The 21,428-nt window shown below is 41.1% G+C and overlaps 40 non-coding genes across 40 annotated transcripts; all 40 read left to right on the forward strand.

Moving 5' to 3' along the window:
• Window positions 1-74: 74 nt before the first annotated feature.
• On the forward strand, window positions 75-147 carry trnam-cau. The gene has a single exon. It is a non-coding gene; the product is annotated as a tRNA-Met (tRNA).
• A 927-nt stretch (window positions 148-1,074) lies between these two features.
• trnam-cau lies at window positions 1,075-1,147 on the forward strand. Its single transcript has one exon. It is a non-coding gene; the product is annotated as a tRNA-Met (tRNA).
• A 1,774-nt stretch (window positions 1,148-2,921) lies between these two features.
• trnam-cau lies at window positions 2,922-2,994 on the forward strand. The gene has a single exon. It is a non-coding gene; the product is annotated as a tRNA-Met (tRNA).
• Window positions 2,995-3,110: 116 nt separating this feature from the next.
• trnam-cau lies at window positions 3,111-3,183 on the forward strand. The gene has a single exon. It is a non-coding gene; the product is annotated as a tRNA-Met (tRNA).
• A 431-nt stretch (window positions 3,184-3,614) lies between these two features.
• trnam-cau lies at window positions 3,615-3,687 on the forward strand. Its single transcript has one exon. It is a non-coding gene; the product is annotated as a tRNA-Met (tRNA).
• Window positions 3,688-4,707: 1,020 nt separating this feature from the next.
• trnam-cau lies at window positions 4,708-4,780 on the forward strand. Its single transcript has one exon. It is a non-coding gene; the product is annotated as a tRNA-Met (tRNA).
• Window positions 4,781-5,211: 431 nt separating this feature from the next.
• On the forward strand, window positions 5,212-5,284 carry trnam-cau. Its single transcript has one exon. It is a non-coding gene; the product is annotated as a tRNA-Met (tRNA).
• Window positions 5,285-5,454: 170 nt separating this feature from the next.
• Window positions 5,455-5,527, forward strand: trnam-cau. Its single transcript has one exon. It is a non-coding gene; the product is annotated as a tRNA-Met (tRNA).
• A 1,117-nt stretch (window positions 5,528-6,644) lies between these two features.
• Window positions 6,645-6,717, forward strand: trnal-caa. The gene has a single exon. It is a non-coding gene; the product is annotated as a tRNA-Leu (tRNA).
• A 179-nt stretch (window positions 6,718-6,896) lies between these two features.
• Window positions 6,897-6,969, forward strand: trnam-cau. Its single transcript has one exon. It is a non-coding gene; the product is annotated as a tRNA-Met (tRNA).
• Window positions 6,970-7,139: 170 nt separating this feature from the next.
• On the forward strand, window positions 7,140-7,212 carry trnam-cau. Its single transcript has one exon. It is a non-coding gene; the product is annotated as a tRNA-Met (tRNA).
• Window positions 7,213-8,135: 923 nt separating this feature from the next.
• trnam-cau lies at window positions 8,136-8,208 on the forward strand. Its single transcript has one exon. It is a non-coding gene; the product is annotated as a tRNA-Thr (tRNA).
• Window positions 8,209-8,379: 171 nt separating this feature from the next.
• Window positions 8,380-8,452, forward strand: trnam-cau. The gene has a single exon. It is a non-coding gene; the product is annotated as a tRNA-Met (tRNA).
• A 179-nt stretch (window positions 8,453-8,631) lies between these two features.
• On the forward strand, window positions 8,632-8,704 carry trnam-cau. The gene has a single exon. It is a non-coding gene; the product is annotated as a tRNA-Met (tRNA).
• A 178-nt stretch (window positions 8,705-8,882) lies between these two features.
• Window positions 8,883-8,955, forward strand: trnam-cau. Its single transcript has one exon. It is a non-coding gene; the product is annotated as a tRNA-Met (tRNA).
• A 170-nt stretch (window positions 8,956-9,125) lies between these two features.
• On the forward strand, window positions 9,126-9,198 carry trnam-cau. Its single transcript has one exon. It is a non-coding gene; the product is annotated as a tRNA-Met (tRNA).
• A 179-nt stretch (window positions 9,199-9,377) lies between these two features.
• trnal-caa lies at window positions 9,378-9,450 on the forward strand. Its single transcript has one exon. It is a non-coding gene; the product is annotated as a tRNA-Leu (tRNA).
• Window positions 9,451-10,070: 620 nt separating this feature from the next.
• trnam-cau lies at window positions 10,071-10,143 on the forward strand. The gene has a single exon. It is a non-coding gene; the product is annotated as a tRNA-Met (tRNA).
• Window positions 10,144-10,313: 170 nt separating this feature from the next.
• trnam-cau lies at window positions 10,314-10,386 on the forward strand. The gene has a single exon. It is a non-coding gene; the product is annotated as a tRNA-Met (tRNA).
• Window positions 10,387-10,758: 372 nt separating this feature from the next.
• trnam-cau lies at window positions 10,759-10,831 on the forward strand. Its single transcript has one exon. It is a non-coding gene; the product is annotated as a tRNA-Met (tRNA).
• Window positions 10,832-11,262: 431 nt separating this feature from the next.
• trnam-cau lies at window positions 11,263-11,335 on the forward strand. The gene has a single exon. It is a non-coding gene; the product is annotated as a tRNA-Met (tRNA).
• A 179-nt stretch (window positions 11,336-11,514) lies between these two features.
• Window positions 11,515-11,587, forward strand: trnam-cau. Its single transcript has one exon. It is a non-coding gene; the product is annotated as a tRNA-Met (tRNA).
• Window positions 11,588-12,001: 414 nt separating this feature from the next.
• On the forward strand, window positions 12,002-12,074 carry trnam-cau. The gene has a single exon. It is a non-coding gene; the product is annotated as a tRNA-Met (tRNA).
• Window positions 12,075-12,253: 179 nt separating this feature from the next.
• trnam-cau lies at window positions 12,254-12,326 on the forward strand. Its single transcript has one exon. It is a non-coding gene; the product is annotated as a tRNA-Met (tRNA).
• A 424-nt stretch (window positions 12,327-12,750) lies between these two features.
• trnam-cau lies at window positions 12,751-12,823 on the forward strand. Its single transcript has one exon. It is a non-coding gene; the product is annotated as a tRNA-Met (tRNA).
• A 423-nt stretch (window positions 12,824-13,246) lies between these two features.
• Window positions 13,247-13,319, forward strand: trnam-cau. The gene has a single exon. It is a non-coding gene; the product is annotated as a tRNA-Met (tRNA).
• Window positions 13,320-13,498: 179 nt separating this feature from the next.
• On the forward strand, window positions 13,499-13,571 carry trnam-cau. The gene has a single exon. It is a non-coding gene; the product is annotated as a tRNA-Met (tRNA).
• Window positions 13,572-13,741: 170 nt separating this feature from the next.
• trnam-cau lies at window positions 13,742-13,814 on the forward strand. The gene has a single exon. It is a non-coding gene; the product is annotated as a tRNA-Met (tRNA).
• Window positions 13,815-14,237: 423 nt separating this feature from the next.
• On the forward strand, window positions 14,238-14,310 carry trnam-cau. Its single transcript has one exon. It is a non-coding gene; the product is annotated as a tRNA-Met (tRNA).
• Window positions 14,311-14,488: 178 nt separating this feature from the next.
• Window positions 14,489-14,561, forward strand: trnam-cau. The gene has a single exon. It is a non-coding gene; the product is annotated as a tRNA-Met (tRNA).
• A 419-nt stretch (window positions 14,562-14,980) lies between these two features.
• On the forward strand, window positions 14,981-15,053 carry trnal-cag. Its single transcript has one exon. It is a non-coding gene; the product is annotated as a tRNA-Leu (tRNA).
• A 424-nt stretch (window positions 15,054-15,477) lies between these two features.
• On the forward strand, window positions 15,478-15,550 carry trnam-cau. The gene has a single exon. It is a non-coding gene; the product is annotated as a tRNA-Met (tRNA).
• A 179-nt stretch (window positions 15,551-15,729) lies between these two features.
• On the forward strand, window positions 15,730-15,801 carry trnat-cgu. The gene has a single exon. It is a non-coding gene; the product is annotated as a tRNA-Thr (tRNA).
• A 168-nt stretch (window positions 15,802-15,969) lies between these two features.
• trnam-cau lies at window positions 15,970-16,042 on the forward strand. Its single transcript has one exon. It is a non-coding gene; the product is annotated as a tRNA-Met (tRNA).
• Window positions 16,043-16,216: 174 nt separating this feature from the next.
• trnam-cau lies at window positions 16,217-16,289 on the forward strand. Its single transcript has one exon. It is a non-coding gene; the product is annotated as a tRNA-Met (tRNA).
• A 675-nt stretch (window positions 16,290-16,964) lies between these two features.
• Window positions 16,965-17,037, forward strand: trnam-cau. Its single transcript has one exon. It is a non-coding gene; the product is annotated as a tRNA-Met (tRNA).
• Window positions 17,038-17,779: 742 nt separating this feature from the next.
• trnam-cau lies at window positions 17,780-17,852 on the forward strand. Its single transcript has one exon. It is a non-coding gene; the product is annotated as a tRNA-Met (tRNA).
• A 170-nt stretch (window positions 17,853-18,022) lies between these two features.
• Window positions 18,023-18,095, forward strand: trnam-cau. Its single transcript has one exon. It is a non-coding gene; the product is annotated as a tRNA-Met (tRNA).
• A 1,459-nt stretch (window positions 18,096-19,554) lies between these two features.
• trnam-cau lies at window positions 19,555-19,627 on the forward strand. The gene has a single exon. It is a non-coding gene; the product is annotated as a tRNA-Met (tRNA).
• A 1,454-nt stretch (window positions 19,628-21,081) lies between these two features.
• Window positions 21,082-21,154, forward strand: trnam-cau. Its single transcript has one exon. It is a non-coding gene; the product is annotated as a tRNA-Met (tRNA).
• Window positions 21,155-21,428: the final 274 nt, after the last annotated feature.

Consider the following 21,428-nt stretch of genomic DNA (forward strand, 5'->3'; position numbering starts at 1 on the left):
AGCGGATACCACTTCAGTGACATTATCTGAAGATTGTTATCAAAACAAAATCTCTTGACTTTTGGCATTGATGTGCCTCGTTGGCGCAGTAGGTAGCGCGTCAGTCTCATAATCTGAAGGTCGTGAGTTCGATCCTCACACGGGGCAGCAGATTTTTTAAAAATGAAGGTGCTGGCTGAAGATGAAAACCAGGTATCAATGTTCATTTCTCTCGGGAGTTTGGATATTAAGACAATAAGTGTCTTTTTGGCACAGTGGATACCACTTCAGTGACATTATCTGAAGATTGTTATCAATATTTTTGTATCTTGACTTTTGGTCATTATGTGCCTCGTTGGCGCAGTAGGTACTGCGTCAGTCTCATAATCTGAAGGTCGTGAGTTCGATCCTCACACGGGGCAGCAGATTTTTAAAAATGAAGGTGCTGGCTGAAGATGAAAACCAGGTATCAATGTTCATTTCTCTGGGACATTGGATATTCAGACAATACGGGTCTTTTTGGCACAGCGGATACCACTTCAGTGACATTATCTGAAGATTGTTATCAATATTTTTGTATCTTGACTTTTGGTCATTATGTGCCTCGTTGGCGCAGGAGGTAGCGCGTCAGTCTCATAATCTGAAGGTCGTGAGTTCGATCCTCACACGGGGCAGGAGATTTTTAAAAATGAAGGTGCTGGCTGAAGATGAAAACCAGGTATCAATGTTCATTTCTCTGGGACATTGGATATTCAGACAATACGGGTCTTTTTGGCACAGTGGATACCACTTCAGTGACATTATCTGAAGATTGTTATCAATATTTTTGTATCTTGACTTTTGGTCATTATGTGCCTCGTTGGCGCAGTAGGTACTGCGTCAGTCTCATAATCTGAAGGTCGTGAGTTCGATCCTCACACGGGGCAGCAGAGTTCTTAAAATGAAGGAGTTGGCTGAAGATGACAACCATGTATAAATATTTATTTCTTTGGATATTCAGACAATACCTTCATTTTTGGGACAGCGGATACCACTTCAGTGACATTATCTGAAGATCTTTATAAAAAAATGTCTCTTGACGTTTGGCATGTATCTGCCTCGTTGGCGCAGTAGGTAGCGCGTCAGTCTCATAATCTGAAGGTCGTGAGTTCGATCCTCACACGGGGCAGCAGATTTTTAAAAATGACGGTGCTGGCTGAAGATGAAAACCAGGTATCAATGTTCATTTCTCTGGGACTTTGGATATTCAGACAATACGGGTCTTTTTGGCACAGTGGATACCACTTCAGTGACATTATCTGAAGATTGTTATCAATATTTTTGTATCTTGACTATTGGTCATTATGTGCCACGTTGGCGCAGTAGGTAGCGCGTCAGTCTCATAATCTGAAGGTCGTGAGTTCGATCCTCACACGGGGCAGCAGATTTTTTAAAATTAAGGTGCTGGCTGAAGATGAAAACCAGGTATCAATGTTCATTTCTCTGGGACTTTGGATATTCAGACAATATGGGTCTTTTTGGCACAGTGGATACCACTTCAGTGACATTATCTGAAGATCTTTATCAAAAAAAATGTCTCTTGACTTTTGGCATGTATGTGCCTCGTTGGCGCAGTAGGTAGCGCGTCAGTCTCATAATCTGAAGGTCGTGATTTCGATCCTCACACGGGGCAGCAGATTTTTTAAAATGAAGGTGCTGGCTGAAGATGAAAACCAGGTATCAATGTTCATTTCTCTGGGACTTTGGATATTCAGACAATACGTGACTTTTTGGCACAGTGGATACCACTTCAGTGACATTATCTGAAGATTGTTATCAATATTTTTTTTATCTTGACTTTTGGACTTTATGTGCCTCGGTGGCGCAGTAGGTACCGCGTCATTCTCATTATCTGAAGGTCGTGAGTTCGATCCTCACACGGGGCAGCAGAGTTCTTAAAATGAAGGAGTTGGATGAAGATGACAACCATGTATAAATATTTATTTCTTTGGATATTCAGACAATACCTCATTTTTGGGACAGCGGATACCACTTCAGTGACATTATCTGAAGATCTTTATAAAAAAAAATGTCTCTTGACATTTGGTCATTATGTGCCTCGTTGGCGCAGTAGGTAGCGCGTCAGTCTCATAATCTGAAGGTCGTGAGTTTGATCCTCACACGGGGCAGCAGATTTTTAAAAATGAAGGTGCTGGCTGAAGATGAAAACCAGGTATCAATGTTCATTTCTCTGGGAGTTTGGATATTCAGACAATATGTGTCTTTTTGGGACAGTTGATACCACATCAGTGTCATAACCTGAAGGTTTTTATCAATAGTTTGTCCTGTTGAATATTGGTCATTATGTGCCTCGTTGGAGCAGTAGGTACCGCGTCAGTCTCATAATCTGAAGGTCGTGAGTTCGATCCTCACACGGGGCAGCAGATTTTTAAAAATGAAGGTGCTGGCTGAAGATGAAAACCAGGTATCAATGTTCATTTCTCTGGGACTTTGGATATTCAGACAATATGTGTCTTTTTGGGACAGTTGATACCGTATCAATAAAGGAGTTGGCTGAATATGACAACCATGTATAAATGTTTATTTCTTTGGATATTCAGACATTACGTGTCTTTTTGGCACAGAGGATACCACTTCAGTGACATTATCTGAAGATTGTTATCAATATATTTTTTTTCTTGACTTTTGGTAATTATGTGCCTCGTTGGCGCAGTAGGTAGTGCATTAGTCTCATAATCTGAAGGTCGTGAGTTCGATCCTCACACGGGGCAGCAGAGTTCTTAAAATGAAGGAGTTGCCTGAATATGACAGCCATGTATAAATATTTATTTCTTTGGATATTCAGACAATACCTTCATTTTTGGGACAGCGGATACCATTTCAGTGACATTATCTGAAGATCTTTATGAAAAAAAATGTCTCTTGACTTTTGGCATGTATGTGCCTCGTTGGCGCAGTAGGTAGCGTGTCAGTCTCATAATCTGAAGGTCGTGAGTTCGATCCTCACACGGGGCAGCAGATTTAAAAAATGAAGGTGTTGGCTGAAGATGAAAACCAGGTATAAATGATAATTTCTCTGGGACTTTGGATATTCAGACAATACGTGTCTTTTTGGGACAGTTGATTTATGTGCCTCGTTGGCGCAGTAGGTAGCGCGTCAGTCTCATAATCTGAAGGTCGTGAGTTCGATCCTCACACGGGGCAGCAGAGTCTTAAAAATGAAGGTGCTGGCTGAAGATGACAACCAGGTATCAATGTTCATTTCTCTCGGAGTTTGGATATTCAGACAATACGGGTCTTTTTGGCACAGTGGATACCACTTCAGTGACATTATCTGAAGATTGTTATCAATATTTTTGTATCTTGACTATTGGTCATTATGTGCCTCGTTGGCACAGTAGGTACCGCGTCAGTCTCATAATCTGAAGGTCGTGAGTTCGATCCTCACACGGGGCAGCAGATTTTTAAAAATGAAGGTGCTGGCTGAAGATGAAAACCAGGTATCAATGTTCATTTCTCTGGGACTTTGGATATTCAGACAATACGTGTCTTTTTGGCACAGTGGATACCACTTCAGTGACATTATCTGAAGATTGTTATCAATATTTTTGTATCTTGACTATTGGTCATTTTGTGCCTCGTTGGCGCAGTAGGTAGCGCGTCAGTCTCATAATCTGAAGGTCGTGAGTTCGATCCTCACACGGGGCAGCAGAGTTCTTAAAATGAAGGCGTTGGCTGAAGATGACAACCATGTATAAATATTTATTTCTTTGGATATTCAGACAATACCTTCATTTTTGGGACAGGGGATACCACTTCAGTGACATTATCTGAAGATCTTTATAAAAAAAAAACGTCTCTTGACTTTTGCATGTATGTGCCTCGTTGGCGCAGTAGGTAGCGCGTCAGTCTCATAATCTGAAGGTCGTGAGTTTGATCCTCACACGGGGCAGCAGATTTTTAAAAATGAAGGTGCTGGCTGAAGATGAAAACCAGGTATCAATGTTCATTTCTCTGGGACTTTGGATATTCAGACAATACGTGTCTTTTTGGGACAGTTGATATCACATCAGTGTCATAACCTGAAGGTTGTTATCAATAGTTTGTCCTCTTGAATATTGGTCGTTATGTGCCTCGTTGGCGCAGTAGGTAGTGCGTCAGTCGCATAATCTGAAGGTCGTGAGTTCGATCCTCACACGGGGCAGCAGAGTTCTTAAAATGAAGGAGTTGGCTGAAGATGACAACCATGTATAAATATTTATTTATTTGGATATTCGACAATACTTTGGCACAGTGGATACCATTTCAGTGATATGAAGATTAAAAAAATGTCTCTTGACTTTTGGCATGTATGTGCTCGTGGGAGTTTGGATATTCAGACAATACCTTCATTTTTGGGACAGTGGATACCACTTCAGTGACATTATCTGAAGATCTTTATCAAAAAAAAATTATCTTGACTTTTGGCATGTATGTGCCTCGTTGGCGCAGTAGGTAGCGCGTCAGTCTCATAATGTGAAGGTCGTGAGTTCGATCCTCACACGGGGCAGCAGATTTTAAAAATGAAGGTGCTGGCTGAAGATGAAAACCAGGTATCAATGTTCATTTCTCTGGGACTTTGGATATTCAGACAATACAAGTCTTTTTGGCACAGTGGATACCACTTCAGTGACATTATCTGAAGATTGTTTATCAATATTTTTTTATCTTGACTTTTGGTCATTATGTGCCTCGTTGGCGCAGTAGGTAGCGCGTCAGTCTCATAATCTGAAGGTTGTGAGTTCGATCCTCACACGGGGCAGCAGATTTTTAAAAATGAAGGTGCTGGCTGAAGATGAAAACCAGGTATCAATGTTCATTTCTCTGGGACTTTGGATATTCAGACAATATGGGTCTTTTTGGCACAGTGGATAACATTTCAGTGACATTATCTGAAGATCTTTATCAAAAAAAATGTCTCTTGACTTTTGGCATGTATGTGCCTCGTTGGCGCAGTAGGTAGCGCGTCAGTCTCATAATCTGAAGGTCGTGAGTTCGATCCTCACACGGGCAGCAGAGTTTTTAAAAATGAAGGTGCTGGCTGAAGATGAAAACCAGGTATCAATGTTCATTTCTCTGGGACTTTGGATATTCAGACAATACGGGTCTTTTTTGGCACAGTGGATACCACTTCAGTGACATTATCTGAAGATTGTTATCAATATTTTTTATCTTGACTTTTGGTCATTTTGTGCCTCGTTGGCGCAGTAGGTAGCGCGTCAGTCTCATAATCTGAAGGTCGTGAGTTCGATCCTCACACGGGGCAGCAGAGTTCTTAAAATGAAGGAGTTGGCTGAAGATGACAACCATGTATAAATATTTATTTCTTTGGATATTCAGACAATACCTTCATTTTTGGGACAGCGGATACCACTTCAGTGACATTATCTGAAGATCTTTATCAAAAAAAATTATCTTGACTTTTGGCATGTATGTGCCTCGTTGGCGCAGTAGGTAGCGCGTCAGTCTCATAATCTGAAGGTCGTGAGTTCGATCCTCACACGGGGCAGCAGATTTTTAAAAATGAAGGTGCTGGCTCAAGATGAAAACCAGGTATCAATGTTCATTTCTCTGGGACTTTGGATATTCAGACAATACGTGTCTTTTTGGGACAGTTGATTCCACATCAGTGTCATAACCTGAAGGTTGTTATCAATAGTTTGTCCTGTTGAATATTGGTCATTATGTGCCTCGTTGGAGCAGTAGGTAGCGTGGCAGTCTCATAATCTGAAGGTCGTGAGTTTGATCCTCACACGGGGCAGCAGAGTTTTAAAAATGAAGGTGTTGGCTGAAGATGAAAACCAGGTATAAATAATAATTTCTCTGCGACTTTGGTTATTCAGACAATACGTGTCTTTTTGGGACTGGTGATTTATGTGCCTCGTTGGCGCAGTAGGTAGTGCGTCAGTCTCATAATCTGAAGGTCGTGAGTTCGATCCTCACACGGGGCAGCAGATTTTTAAAAATGAAGGTGCTGGCTGAAGATGAAAACCAGGTATCAATGTTCATTTCTCTCGGAGTTTGGATATTAAGACAATACGGGTCTTTTTGGCACAGTGGATACCACTTCAGTCACATTATCTGAAGATTGTTATCAATATTTTTGTATCTTGACTATTGGTCATTTTGTGCCTCGTTGGCACAGTAGGTAGCGCGTCAGTCTCATAATCTGAAGGTCGTGAGTTCGATCCTCACACGGGGCAGCAGATTTTTAAAAATGAAGGAGTTGGCTGAAGATGACTACCAGGTATCAATGTTCATTTCTCTGGGACTTTGGATATTCAGACAATACGTTTCTTTTTGGCACAGTGGATACCACTTCAGTGACATTATCTGAAGATTGTTATCAATATTTTTGTATCTTGACTATTGGTCATTTTGTGCCTCGTTGGCGCAGAAGGTAGCGCGTCAGTCTCATAATCTGAAGGTCGTGAGTTCGATCCTCACACGGGGCAGCAGAGTTCTTAAAATGAAGAGGTTGGCTGAAGATGACAACCATGTATAAATTTTTATTTCTTTGGATATTCAGACAATACCTTCATTTTTGGGACAGCGGATACCACTTCAGTGACATTATCTGAAGATCTTTATCAAAAAAAATGTCTCTTGACTTTTGGCATTTATGTGACTCGTTGGCGCAGTAGGTAGCGCGTCAGTCTCAAAATTTGAAGGTCGTGAGTTCGATCCTCACACGGGGCAGCAGATTTTTAAAAATGAAGGTGCTGGCTGAAGATGAAAACCAGGTATCAATGATAATTTCTCTGGGACTTTGGATATTCAGACAATACGTGTCTTTTTGGGACAGTTGATATCACATCAGTGTCATAACCTGAAGGTTGTTATCAATAGTTTGTCCTCTTGAATATTGGTCGTTATGTGCCTCGTTGGCGCAGTAGGTAGCGCGTCAGTCTCATAATCTGAAGGTCGTGAGTTCGATCCTCACACGGGGCAGCAGAGTTCTTAAAATGAAGGTGTTGGCTGAAGATGACAACCATGTATAAATATTTATTTCTTTGGATATTCAGACAATACGTGTATTTTTGGCACAGTGGATACCACTTCAGTGACATTATCTGAAGATCTTTATAAAAAAAAATGTATCTTGACTTTTGCATGTATGTGCCTCGTTGGCGCAGTAGGTAGCGCGTCAGTCTCATAATCTGAAGGTCGTGAGTTCGATCCTCACACGGGGCAGCAGAGTTCTTAAAATGAAGGCGTTGGCTGAAGATGACAACCATGTATAAATAACTTTGGATATTCAGACAATACCTTCATTTTTGGGACAGTGGATACCATGTCAGTGACATTATCTGAAGATTTTTATCAAAAAAAAATTTATCTTGACCTTTGGCATGTATGTGCCTCGTTGGTGCAGTAGGTAGCGCGTCAGTCTCATAATCTGAAGGTCGTGAGTTTGATCCTCACACGGGGCAGCAGATTTTTTAAAAATGAAGGTGCTGGCTGAAGATGAAAACCTGGTATCAATGTTCATTTCTCTGGGACTTTGGATATTCAGACAATATGCGTCTTTTTGGCACAGTGGATACCACTTCAGTGACATTATCTGAAGATTGTTATCAATATTTTTGTATCTTGACTATTGGTCATTTTGTGCCTCGTTGGCGCAGAAGGTAGCGCGTCAGTCTCATAATCTGAAGGTTGTGAGTTCGATCCTCACACGGGGCAGCAGATTTTTAAAAATGAAGGTGCTGGCTGAAGATGAAAACCAGGTATCAATGTTCATTTCTCTGGGACTTTGGATATTCAGACAATATGGGTCTTTTTGGCACAGTGGATACCATTTCAGTGACATTATCTGAAGATCTTTATCAAAAAAAATGTCTCTTGACTTTTGGCATGTATGTGCCTCGTTGGCGCAGTAAGTAGCGCGTCAGTCTCATAATCTGAAGGTCGTGAGTTCGATCCTCACACGGGGCAGCAGATTTTTAAAAATGAAGGTGCTGGCTGAAAATGAAAACCAGGTATCATTGTTCATTTCTCTGGGACATTGGATATTCAGACAATACGTGCCTTTTTGGGACAGTTGATTCAACATCAGTGTCATAACCTGAAGGTTGTTATCAATAGTTTGTCCTGTTGAATATTGGTTGTTATGTGCCTCGTTGGCGCAGTAGGTAGCGCGTCAGTCTCGTAATCTGAAGGTCGTGAGTTCGATTCTCACACGGGGCAGCAGAGTTCTTAAAATGAAGGAGTTGGCTGAAGATGACAACCATGTATAAATATTTATTTCTTTGGATATTCAGACAATACCTTCATTTTTGGGACAGCGGATACCACTTCAGTGACATTATCTGAAGATCTTTATCAAAAAAAATGTCTCTTGACTTTTGGTCATTATGTGCCTCGTTGGCGCAGTAGGTAGCGCGTCAGTCTCATAATCTGAAGGTCGTGAGTTCGATCCTCACACGGGGCAGCAGAGTTTTAAAAATGAAGGTGTTGGCTGAAGATGAAAACCAGGTATCAATGTTCATTTCTCTGGGAGTTTGGATATTCAGACAATACGTGTCTTTTTGGGACAGTTGATACCACATCAGTGACATGACCTGAAGATTTTTATCAATAGTTTGTCCTGTTGAATATTGGTTGTTATGTGCCTCGTTGGCGCAGTAGGTAGCGCGTCAGTCTCATAATCTGAAGGTCGTGAGTTCGATCCTCACACGGGGCAGCAGATTTTTAAAAATGAAGGTGCCGGCTCAAGATGAAAACCAGGTATCAATGTTCATTTCTCTGGGACTTTGGATATTCAGACAATACGGGTCTTTTTGGCACAGTGGATACCACTTCAGTGACATTATCTGAAAATTATTATCAATATTTTTTTATCTTGACTTTTGCATTTATGTGCCTCGTTGGCGCAGTAGGTAGCGCGTCAGTCTCATAATCTGAAGGTCGTGAGTTCGATCCTCACACGGGGCAGCAGAGTTTTTAAAATGAAGGTGTTGGCTGAAGATGACAACCATGTATAAATATTTATTTCTTTGGATATTCAGACAATACCTTCATTTTTGGGACAGCGGATACCACTTCAGTGACATTATCTGAAGATCTTTATAAAAAAAATGTCTCTTGACTTTTGGCATGTATGTGCCTCGTTGGCGCAGTAGGTAGCGCGTCAGTCTCATAATCTGAAGGTCGTGAGTTCGATCCTCACACGGGGCAGCAGATTTTTAAAAATGAAGGCGGTGGCTGAAGATGAAAACCAGGTATCAATGTTCATTTCTCTGGGACTTTGGATATTCAGACAATACGTGTCTTTTTGGGACAGTTGATTCCACATCAGTGTCATAACCTGAAGGTTGTTATCAATAGTTTGTCCTGTTGAATATTGGTTGTTATGTGCCTCGTTGGAGCAGTAGTTAGCGTGGCAGTCTCAAAATCTGAAGGTCGTGAGTTCGATCCTCACACGGGGCAGCAGAGTTTTAAAAATGAAGGTGTTGGCTGAAGATGAAAACCAGGTATAAATAATAATTTCTCTGCGACTTTGGATATTCAGACAATACATGTCTTTTGGGGACAGTTGATTTATGTGCCTTGTTGGCGCAGTAGGTAGCGCGTCAGTCTCATAATCTGAAGGTCGTGAGTTTGATCCTCACACGGGGCTGCAGATTTTTAAAAATGAAGGTGCTGGCTGAAGATGAAAACCAGGTATCAATGTTCATTTCTCTCGGAGTTTGGATATTAAGACAATACGGGTCTTTTTGGCACAGTGGATACCACTTCAGTCACATTATCTGAAGATTGTTATCAATATTTTTGTATCTTGACTATTGCTCATTTTGTGCCTCGTTGGCACAGTAGGTAGCGCGTCAGTCTCATAATCTGAAGGTCGTGAGTTCGATCCTCACACGGGGCAGCAGATTTAAAATGAAGGTGCTGGCTGAAGATGACAACCAGGTATCAATGTTCATTTCTCTGGGACTTTGGATATTCAGACAATACGTGTCTTTTTTGGCACAGTGGATACCACTTCAGTGACATTATCTGAAGATTGTTATCAATATTTTTGTATCTTGACTATTGGTCATTTATGTGCCTCGTTGGCGCAGTAGGTAGCGCGTCAGTCTCATAATCTGAAGGTCGTGAGTTCGATCCTCACACGGGGCAGCAGAGTTCTTAAAATGAAGGAGTTGGCTGAAGATGACAACCATGTATAAATATTTATTTCTTTGGATATTCAGACAATACCTTCATTTTTGGGACAGTGGATACCACTTCAGTGACATTATCTGAAGATCTTTATCAAAAAAATGTATCTTGACTTTTGGCATGTATGTGCCTCGTTGGCGCAGTAGGTAGCGCGTCAGTCTCATAATCTGAAGGTCGTGAGTTCGATCCTCACACGGGGCAGCAGATTTTTAAAAATGAAGGTGCTGGCTCAAGATGAAAACCAGGTATCAATGTTCATTTCTCTGGGACTTTGGATATTCAGACAATACGTGTCTTTTTGGGACAGTTGATACCACATCAGTGTCATAACCTGAAGGTTGTTATCAATAGTTTGTCCTGTTGAATATTGGTCGTTATGTGCCTCGTTGGCGCAGTAGGTAGCGTGGCAGTCTCATAATCTGAAGGTCGTGAGTTCGATCCTCACACGGGGCAGCAGAGTTTTTAAAATGAAGGAGTTGGCTGAAGATGACAAACCAGGTATAAATATTTATTTCTGGACTTTGGATATTCAGACAATACGTGTCTTTTTTGGGACTGGTCAGTGATTTATGTGCCTCGTTGGCGCAGTAGGTAGCGCGTCAGTCTCATAATCTGAAGGTCGTGAGTTCGATCCTCACACGGGGCAGCAGATTTTTAAAAATGAAGGTGCTGGCTGAAGATGAAAACCAGGTATCAATGTTCATTTTTCTGGGACTTTGGATATTCAGACAATACAGGTCTTTTTGGCACAGTGGATACCACTTCAGTGACATTATCTGAAGATTGTTATCAATATTTTTTTATCTTGACTTTAGGCATGTATGTGGCTCGTTGGCGCAGTAGGTAGCGCGTGTGTCTCATAATCTGAAGGTCGTGAGTTTGATCCTCACATGGGGCAGCAGATTTTTAAAAATGAAGGAGTTGGCTGAAGATGACAACCAGGTATCAATGTTCATTTCTCTGGGACTTTGGATATTCAGACAATACAAGTCTTTTTGGCACAGTGGATACCACTTCAGTGACATTATCTGAAGATTGTTATCAATATTTTTTTATCTTGACTTTTGGTCATTATGTGCCTCGTTGGCGCAGTAGGTAGCGCGTCAGTCTCATAATCTGAAGGTTGTGAGTTCGATCCTCACACGGGGCAGCAGATTTTTAAAAATGAAGGTGCTGGCTGAAGATGAAAACCAGGTATCAATGTTCATTTCTCTGGGACTTTGGATATTCAGACAATATGGGTCTTTTTGGCACAGTGGATAACATTTCAGTGACATTATCTGAAGATCTTTATCAAAAAAAATGTCTCTTGACTTTTGGCATGTATGTGCCTCGTTGGCGCAGTAGGTAGCGCGTCAGTCTCATAATCTGAAGGTCGTGAGTTCGATCCTCACACGGGGCAGCAGATTTTTAAAAATGAAGGTGCTGGCTGAAAATGAAAACCAGGTATCAATGTTCATTTCTCTGGGACATTGGATATTCAGACAATACGTGTCTTTTTGGGACAGTTGATAATCAGTGAATATCTGAAGATTGTTATCAATATTTGTCCTGTTGAATATTGGTTGTTATGTGCCTCGTTGGCGCAGTAGGTCAGCGTCAGTCTCATAATCTGAAGGTCGTGAGTTCGATCCTCACACGGGGCAGCAGAGTTCTTAAAATGAAGGAGTTGGCTGAATATGACAACCATTTATAAATATTTATTTCTTTGGATATTCAGACAATACCTTCATTTTTGGGACAGCGGATACCACTTCAGTGACATTATCTGAAGATCTTTATCAAAAAAAACGTCTCTTGACTTTTGCATGTATGTGCCTCGTTGGCGCAGTAGGTAGCGCGTCAGTCTCATAATCTGAAGGTCGTGAGTTCGATCCTCACACGGGGCAGCAGATTTTTAAAAATGAAGGTGCTGGCTGAAGATGAAAACCAGGTATCAATGTTCATTTCTCTGGGACTTTGGATATTCAGACAATACGTGTATTTTTGGCACAGTGGATACCACTTCAGTGACATTATCTGAAAATTATTATCAATATTTTTTCATCTTGACTTTTGGTAGTTATGTGCCTTGTTGGCGCAGTAGGTAGCGCGTCAGTCTCATAATCTGAAGGTCGTGAGTTCGATCCTCACACGGGGCAGCAGATTTTTTAAAATGAAGGTGCTGGCTGAAGATGAAAACCAGGTATCAATGTTCATTTCTCTGGGACTTTGGATATTCAGACAATACGGGTCTTTTTGGCACAGTGGATACCACTTCAGTGACATTATCTGAAGATTGTTATCAATATTTTTTTATCTTGACTATTGGTCATAATGTGCCTCGTTGGCGCAGAAGGTAGCGCGTCAGTCTCATAATCTGAAGGTCGTGAGTTCGATCCTCACACGGGGCAGCAGAGTTCTTAAAATGAAGGAGTTGGCTGAAGATGACAACCATGTATAAATATTTATTTCTTTGGATATTCAGACAATACCTTCATTTTTGGGACAGCGGATACCACTTCAGTGACATTATCTGAAGATCTTTATTTAAAAAAAATGTCTCTTGACCTTTGGCATGTATGTGCCTCGTTGGCGCAGTAGGTAGCGCGTCAGTCTCATAATCTGAAGGTCGTGAGTTCGATCCTCACACGGGGCAGCAGATTTTTAAAAATGAAGGTGCTGGCTGAAGATGAAAACCAGGTATCAATGTTCATTTCTCTGGGACTTTGGATATTCAGACAATACGGGTCTTTTTGGCACAGTGGATACCACTTCAGTGACATTATCTGAAGATTGTTATCAATATTTTTGTATCTTGACTTTTGGTCATTATGTGCCTCGTTGGCGCAGTAGGTACCGCGTCAGTCTCATAATCTGAAGGTCGTGAGTTTGATCCTCACACGGGGCAGCAGAGTTCTTAAAATGAAGGAGTTGGCTGAAGATGACAACCATGTATAAATATTTATTTCTTTGGATATTCAGACAATACCTTCATTTTTGGGACAGCGGATACCACTTCAGTGACATTATCTGAAGATCTTTATAAAAATAAATGTCTCTTGACTTTTGGCATGTATGTGCCTCGTTGGCGCAGTAGGTAGCGCGTCAGTCTCATAATCTGAAGGTCGTGAGTTCGATCCTCACACGGGGCAGCAGATTTTTAAAAATGAAGGTGCTGGCTGAAGATGAAAACCAGGTATCAATGTTCATTTCTCTGGGACATTGGATATTCAGACAATACGGGTCTTTTTGGCACAGTGGATAGCACTTCAGTGACATTATCTGAAGATTGTTATCAATATTTTTGTATCTTGACTTTTGGTCATTATGTGCCTCGTTGGCGCAGTAGGTAGCGCGTCAGTCTCATAATCTGAAGGTCGTGAGTTCGATCCTCACACGGGGCAGCAGAGTTCTTAAAATGAAGGATTTGGCTGAAGATGACAACCATGAATAAATATTTATTTATTTGGATATTCAGACAATACCTTCATTTTTGGGACAGCGGATACCACTTCAGTGACATTATCTGAAGATCTTTATCAAAAAAAATTCTCTTGACTTTTGGCATTTATGTGCCTCGTTGGCGCAGTAGGTAGCGCGTCAGTCTCATAATCTGAAGGTCGTGAGTTCGATCCTCACACGGGGCAGCAGATTTTTTAAAATGAAGGTGCTGGCTGAAGATGAAAACCAGGTATCAATGTTCATTTCTCTGGGACTTTGGATATTCAGACAATACGGGTCTTTTTGGCACAGTGGATACCACTTCAGTGACATTATCTGAAGATTGTTATCAATATTTTTGTATCTTGACTTTTGGTCATTATGTGCCTCGTTGGCGCAGTAGGTAGCGCGTCAGTCTCATAATCTGAAGTTTGTGAGTTCGATTTTCACGCGAGGCAGCAGAGTTCTTAAAATGAAGGAGTTGGCTGAAGATGACAACCATGTATAAATATTTATTTCTTTGGATATTCAGACAATACCTTCATTTTTGGGACAGCGGATACCACTTCAGTGACATTATCTGAAGATCTTTATTTAAAAAAATGTCTCTTGACCTTTGGCATGTATCTGCCTCGTTGGCGCAGTAGGTAGCGCGTCAGTCTCATAATCTGAAGGTCGTGAGTTCGATCCTCACACGGGGCAGCAGATTTTTTAAATGAAGGTGTTGGCTGAAGATGAAAACCAGGTATCAATGTTCATTTCTCTGGGACTTTGGATATTCAGACAATACGTGTCATTTTGGCACAGTCGATACCACTTCAGTGACATTATCTGAAGATTGTTATCAATATTTTTTTATCTTGACTTTTGGTCATTATGTGCCTCGTTGGCGCAGTAGGTAGCGCGTCAGTCTCATAATCTGAAGGTCGTGAGTTCGATCCTCACACGGGGCAGCAGATTTTTAAAAATGACGGTGCTGGCTGAAGATGAAAACCAGGTATCAATGTTCATTTCTCTGGGACATTGGATATTCAGACAATACGGGTCTCTTTGGCACAGTGGATACCACTTCAGTAACATTATCTTAAGATTGTTATCAATATTTTTGTATCTTGACTTTTGGTCGTTATGTGCCTCGTTGGCACAGTAGGTACCGCGTCAGTCTCATAATCTGAAGGTCGTGAGTTCGATCCTCACACGGGGCAGCAGAGTTCTTAAAATGAAGGAGTTGGCTGAAGATGACAACCATGTATAAATATTTATTTCTTTGGATATTGAGACAATACCTTCATTTTTGAGACAGCGGATACCACTTCAGTGACATTATCTGAAGATCATTATAAAAAAAACGTCTTGACTTTTGCATGTATGTGCCTCGTTGGCGCAGTAGGTAGCACGTCAGTCTCAGAATCTGAAGGTCGTGAGTTCGATCCTCAAACGGGGCAGCAGAGTTTTAAAAATGAAGGTATTGGCTGAAGATGAAAACCAGGTATCAATGTTCATATTTCTGGGACTTTGGATATTCAGACAATACTTGTCTTTTTGGGACAGTGGATAGCACTTCAGTGACATTATCTGAAGATTGTTATCAATATTTTTGTATCTTGACTTTTGCGTCATTATGTGCCTCGTTGGCGCAGTAGGTAGTGCGTCAGTCTCATAATCTGAAGGTCGTGAGTTCGATCCTCACACGGGGCAGCAGAGTTCTTAAAATGAAGGAGTTGGCTGAAGATGACAACCATGTATAAATATTTATTTCTTTGGATATTCAGACAATACCTTCATTTTTGGGACAGCGGATACCACTTCAGTGACATTATCTGAAGATCTTAATTAAAAAAAATTTCTCTTGACGTATGGCATGTATCTGCCTCGTTGGCGCAGTAGGTAGCGCGTCAGTCTCATAATCTGAAGGTCGTGAGTTCGATCCTCACACGGGGCAGCAGATTTTTAAAAATGACGGTGCTGGCTGAAGATGAAAACCAGGTATCAATGTTCATTTCTCTGGGACATTGGATATTCAGACAATACGGGTCTTTTTGGCACAGTGGATAGCACTTCAGTGACATTATCTGAAGATTGTTATCAATATTTTTGTATCTTGACTTTTGGTCATTATGTGCCTCGTTGGCGCAGGAGGTACGCGTCAGTCTCGTAATCTGAAGGTCGTGAGTTCGATCCTCACACGGGGCAGCAGAGTTCTTAAAATGAAGGCGTTGGCTGAAGATGACAACCATGTATAAATATTTATTTCTTTGGATATTCAGACAATACCTTCATTTTTGGGACAGCGGATACCACTTCAGTGACATTATCTGAAGATCGTTATAAAAAAAATTCTCTTGACTTTTGCATATATGTGCCTCGTTGGCGCAGTAGGTAGCGCGTCAGTCTCATAATCTGAAGGTCGTGAGTTCGATCCTCACACGGGGCAGCAGATTTTTTAAAATGAAGGTGCTGGCTGAAGATGAAAACCAGGTATCAATGTTCATTTGGGACTTTGGATATTCAGACAATACGTGTATTTTTGGCACAGTGGATACCACTTCAGTGACATTATCTGAAAATTGTTATCAATATTTTTGTATCTTGACTTTTGCATGTATGTGCCTCGTTGGCGCAGTAGGTAGCGCGTCAGTCTCATAATCTGAAGGTCGTGAGTTCGATCCTCACACGGGGCAGCAGATTTTTAAAAATGAAGGTGCTGGCTGAAGATGAAAACCAGGTATCAATGTTCATTTCTCTGGGACTTTGGATATTCAGACAATACGTGTCTTTTTGGGACAGTTGATATCACATCAGTGTCATAACCTGAAGGTTGTTATCAATAGTTTGTCCTCTTGAATATTGGTTGTTATGTGCCTCGTTGGAGCAGTAGTTAGCGTGGCAGTCTCATAATCTGAAGGTCGTGAGTTCGATCCTCACACGGGGCAGCAGAGTTCTTAAAATGAAGGCGTTGGCTGAAGATGACAACCATGTATAAATATTTATTTCTTTGGATATTCAGACAATACCTTCATTTTTGGGACAGCGGATACAACTTCAGTGACATTTTCTGAAGATTTTTATTTTAAAAAATGTCTCTTGACTTTTGCCATTCATGTTCCTCGTTGGCGCATTAGGTAGCGCGTCAGTCTCATAATCTGAAGGTGCTGAGTTCGATCCTCACACGGGGCAGCAGAGTTTTAAAAATGAAGGTGCTGGCTCAAGATGAAAACCAGTGATCGATGTTCATTTCTCTGGGAGTTTGGATATTTAGACAATACGTGTCTTTTTTGCACAGTGGATACCACTTCAGTGACATTATCTGAAGATTGTTATCAATATTTTTTTATCTTGTCTTTTGTTCATTATGTGCCTCGTTGGCGCAGTAGGTAGCGCGTCAGTCTCATAATCTGAAGGTCGTGAGTTCGATCCTCACACGGGGCAGCAGAGTTTAAAAATGAAGGTGTTGGCTGAAGATGAAAACCAGGTATCAATGTTCATTTCTCGGAGACTTTGGATATTCAGACAATACGTGTCTTTTTGGGACAGTTGATATCACATCAGTGTCATAACCTGAAGGTTGTTATCAATAGTTTGTCCTCTTGAATATTGGTTGTTATGTGCCTCGTTGGAGCAGTAGTTAGCGTGGCAGTCTCATAATCTGAAGGTCGTGAGTTCGATCCTCACACGGGGCAGCAGAGTTCTTAAAATGAAGGCGTTGGCTGAAGATGAAAACCAGGTATCAATGTTCGTTTCTCTGGGACTTTGGATATCAGACAATACGTGTCTTTTTGGGACAGTGGATACCACTTCGTGTAAAGGCAGCAGTGTTTAAAATGACTCAGACAATACGGGTCTTTTTGGCACAGTGGATACCAGTTCAGTGATATTATCTGAAGATTGTTATCAATATCTTTGTATCTTGACTTTTGGTCATTATGTGCCTTGTTGGCGCAGTAGGTAGTGGGTCAGTCTCATAATCTGAAGGTCATGAGTGTGATCCTCACACGGGGCAGGAGAGTTCTTAAAATGAAGGAGTTGGCTGAAGATGACAACCATGTATAAATATTTATTTCTTTGGATATTCAGACAATACCTTCATTTTTGGGACAGCGGATACCACTTCAGTGACATTTTCTGAAGATTTTTATTTTAAAAAATGTCTCTTGACTTTTGGTTGTTATGTGCCTCGTTGGCGCAGTAGGTAGCGCGTCAGTCTCATAATCTGAAGGTCGTGAGTTCGATCCTCACACGGGGCAGCAGAGTTCTTAAAATGAAGGCGTTGGCTGAAGATGACAACCATGTATAAATATTTATTTCTTTGGATATTCAGACAATACGTGTATTTTTGGCACAGTGGATACCACTTCAGTGACATTATCTGAAAATTGTTATCAATATTTTTTTATCTTGACTTTTGCATGTATGTGCCTCGTTGGCGCAGTAGGTAGCGCGTCAGTCTCATAATCTGAAGGTCGTGAGTTCGATCCTCACACGGGGCAGCAGAGTTTTTAAAAATGAAGGTGTTGGCTGAAGATGAAAACCAGGTATCAATGTTCATTTCTCTGGGAGTTTGGATATTCAGACAATACGTGTCATTTTGGGACAGTTGATACCACATCAGTGTCATAACCTGAAGGTTGTTATCAATAGTTTGTCCTGTTGAATAGTGGTCGTTATGTGCCTCGTTGGAGCAGTAGATAGCGTGTCAGTCTCATAATCTGAAGGTCGTGAGTTCGATCCTCACACGGGGCAGCAGAGTTCTTAAAATGAAGGAGTTGGCTGAAGATGACAACCATGTATAAATATTTATTTCTTTGGATATTCAGACAATACCTTCATTTTTGGGATAGCGGATACCACTTCAGTGACATTATCTGAAGATCGTTATCAAAAAAAATGTCTATTTGACTTTTGGCATTTATGTGCCTTATTGGCGCAGTAGGTAGCGCGTCAGTCTCATAATCTGAAGGTCGTGAGTTCGATCCTCACACGGGGAAGCAGATTTTTAAAAATGAAGGTGTTGGCTGAAGATGAAAACCAGGTATCAATGTTCATTTCTCTGGGACTTTGGATATTCAGACAATACGTGTCTTTTTGGGACAGTTGATTTACGTGCCTCGTTGGCGCAGTAGTTAGCGTGGCAGTCTCATAATCTGAAGGTCGTGAGTTGGATCCTCACACGGGGCAGTAGATTTTTTAAAATGAAGGTGCTGGCTGAAGATGAAAACCAGGGATAAATGTTCATTTCTCTGGGACTTTGGATATTCAGACAATACGGGTCTTTTTGGGACAGTGGATATTCAGTGACATTATCTGAAGATTTTATCAATATTTTTGTATCTTGACTTTTAGGTCATTATGTGCCTCGTTGGCGCAGTAGGTAGCGCGTCGGTCTCATAATCTGAAGGTCGTGAGTTCGATCCTCACACGGGGCAGCAGATTTTTAAAATGAAGGTGTTGGCTGAAGATGAAAACCAGGTATCTATATTATTTCTCTGGGACTTTGGATATTCAGACAAACTGTTTTTTGGGACAGTTGATACCGCGTCAATAAAGGAGTTGGCTGAATATGACAACCATGTATAAATATTTATTTATTTGGATATTCAGACAATACATGTCTTTATGGCACAGTGGATACCACTATCAGTGACATTATCTGAAGATCTTTATTTAAAAAATGTCTCTTGACTTTAGGCAAGTATGTGCCTTGTTGGCGTAGTAGGTAGCGTGTCAGTCTCATAATCTGAAGGTTGAGAGTTCGATCCTCACACGGGGCGCAGAGTTCTTAAAATGAAGGACTTGGCTGAAGATGAAAACCAGGTATCAATGTTCATTTCTCTCAGAGTTTGGATATTAATACAATAAGTGTCTTTTCGGCACAGTGGATACCACTTCAGTGACATTATCTGAAGATTGTTTTCAATATTTTTGTATCTTGACTTTAGGTCATTATGTGCCTCGTTGGCGCAGTAGGTAGCGCGTCAGTCTCATAATCTGAAGGTCGTGAGTTCGATCCTCACACGGGGCAGCAGATTTTTTAAAATGAAGGTGCTGGCTGAAGATGAATACCAGGTAACAATGTTCATTTCTTTCGGATTTTGGATATTTCAGACAATAAGTGTCTATTTGGCACAGTGGATACCACTTCAGTTACATTATCTGAAGATTGTTATCAATATTTTTGTATCTTGACTATTGGTCATTTTGTGCCTTGTTGGCGCAGAATGTAGCGCGTCAGTCTCATAATCTGAAGGTCGTGAGTTCGATCCTCACACGGGGCAGCAGATTTTTAAAAAAGAAGGTGCTGGCTGAAGATGAAAACCAGGTATCAATGTTCATTTCTCTGGGACTTTGGATATTCAGACAATACGGGTATTTTTGGCACAGTGGATACCACTTCAGTGACATTATCTGAAGATTTTTATCAATATTTTTGTATCTTGACTATTGCTCATAATGTGCCTAGTTGGCGCAGAAGGTAGCGCGTCAGTCTCATAATCTGAAGGTCGTGAGTTCGATCCTCACACGGGGCAGCAGAGTTCTTAAAATGAAGGAGTTGGCGCAGTAGGTAGCTCGTCAGTCTCATAACCTGAAGGGTGTGAGTTCGATCCTCACACGGGGCAGCAGATTTTTAAAAATGAAGGTGCTGGCTGAAGATGAAAACCAGGTATCAATGTTCATTTCTCTGGGACTTTGGATATTCAGACAATATGGGTGATTTTGGCACAGTGGATACCATTTCAGTGACATTATCTGAAGATCTTTATCAAAAAAAAATTATCTTGAATTTTGGCATGTATGTGCCTCGTTGGCGCAGTAGGTAGCACTTCAGTCTCATAATCTGAAGGTCGTGAGTTCGATCCTCACACGGGGCAGTAGAGTTTTAAAAATGAAGGTGTTGGCTGAAGATGAAAACCAGGTATAAATGTTAATTTCTCTGCGACTTTGGATATTCAGACAATACGTGTCTTTTTGGGACAGTTGATTTATGTGCCTCGTTGGCGCAGAAGGTAGCGCGTCATAATCTGAAGGTCGTGAGTTCGATCCTCACACGGGGCAGCAGAGTTCTTAAAATGAAGGAGTTGGCTGAAGATGACAACCATGTATAAATATTTATTTCTTTGGATATTCAGACAATATCTTCATTTTTGGGACAGGTGATACCACTTCAGTGACATTATCTGAAGATCTTTATCCCAAAAAAATTATCTTGACCTTTGGAATGTATGTGCCTCGTTGGCGCAGTAGGTAGTGCGTCAGTCTCATAATCTGAAGGTCGTGAGTTCGATCCTCACACGGGGCTGTAGAGTTCTTAAAATGAAGGTGCTGGCTGAAGATGAAAACCAGGTATCAATGTTCATTTCTCTGGGACTTTGGATATTCAGACAATACAAGTCTTCTAGGCACAGTGGATACCACTTCAGTGACATTATCTGAAGATTGTTTTCAATATTTTTGTATCTTGACTTTAGGTCATTATGTGCCTCGTTGGCGCAGTAGGTAGCGCGTCAGTCTCATAATCTGAAGGTCGTGAGTTCGATCCTCACACGGGGCAGCAGATTTTTTAAAATGAAGGTGCTGGCTGAAGATGAATACCAGGTAACAATGTTCATTTCTTTCGGATTTTGGATATTTTAGACAATAAGTGTCTATTTGGCACAGTGGATACCACTTCAGTTACATTATCTGAAGATTGTTATCAATATTTTTGTATCTTGACTATTGGTCATTTTGTGCCTTGTTGGCGCAGAAGGTAGCGCGTCAGTCTCATAATCTGAAGGTCGTGAGTTCGATCCTCACACGGGGCAGCAGAGTTCTTCAAATGAAGG

The sequence above is a fragment of the Coregonus clupeaformis genome, unplaced genomic scaffold (assembly GCF_020615455.1).
Source record: "Coregonus clupeaformis isolate EN_2021a unplaced genomic scaffold, ASM2061545v1 scaf1833, whole genome shotgun sequence".
NCBI lineage: Eukaryota > Metazoa > Chordata > Actinopteri > Salmoniformes > Salmonidae > Coregonus > Coregonus clupeaformis.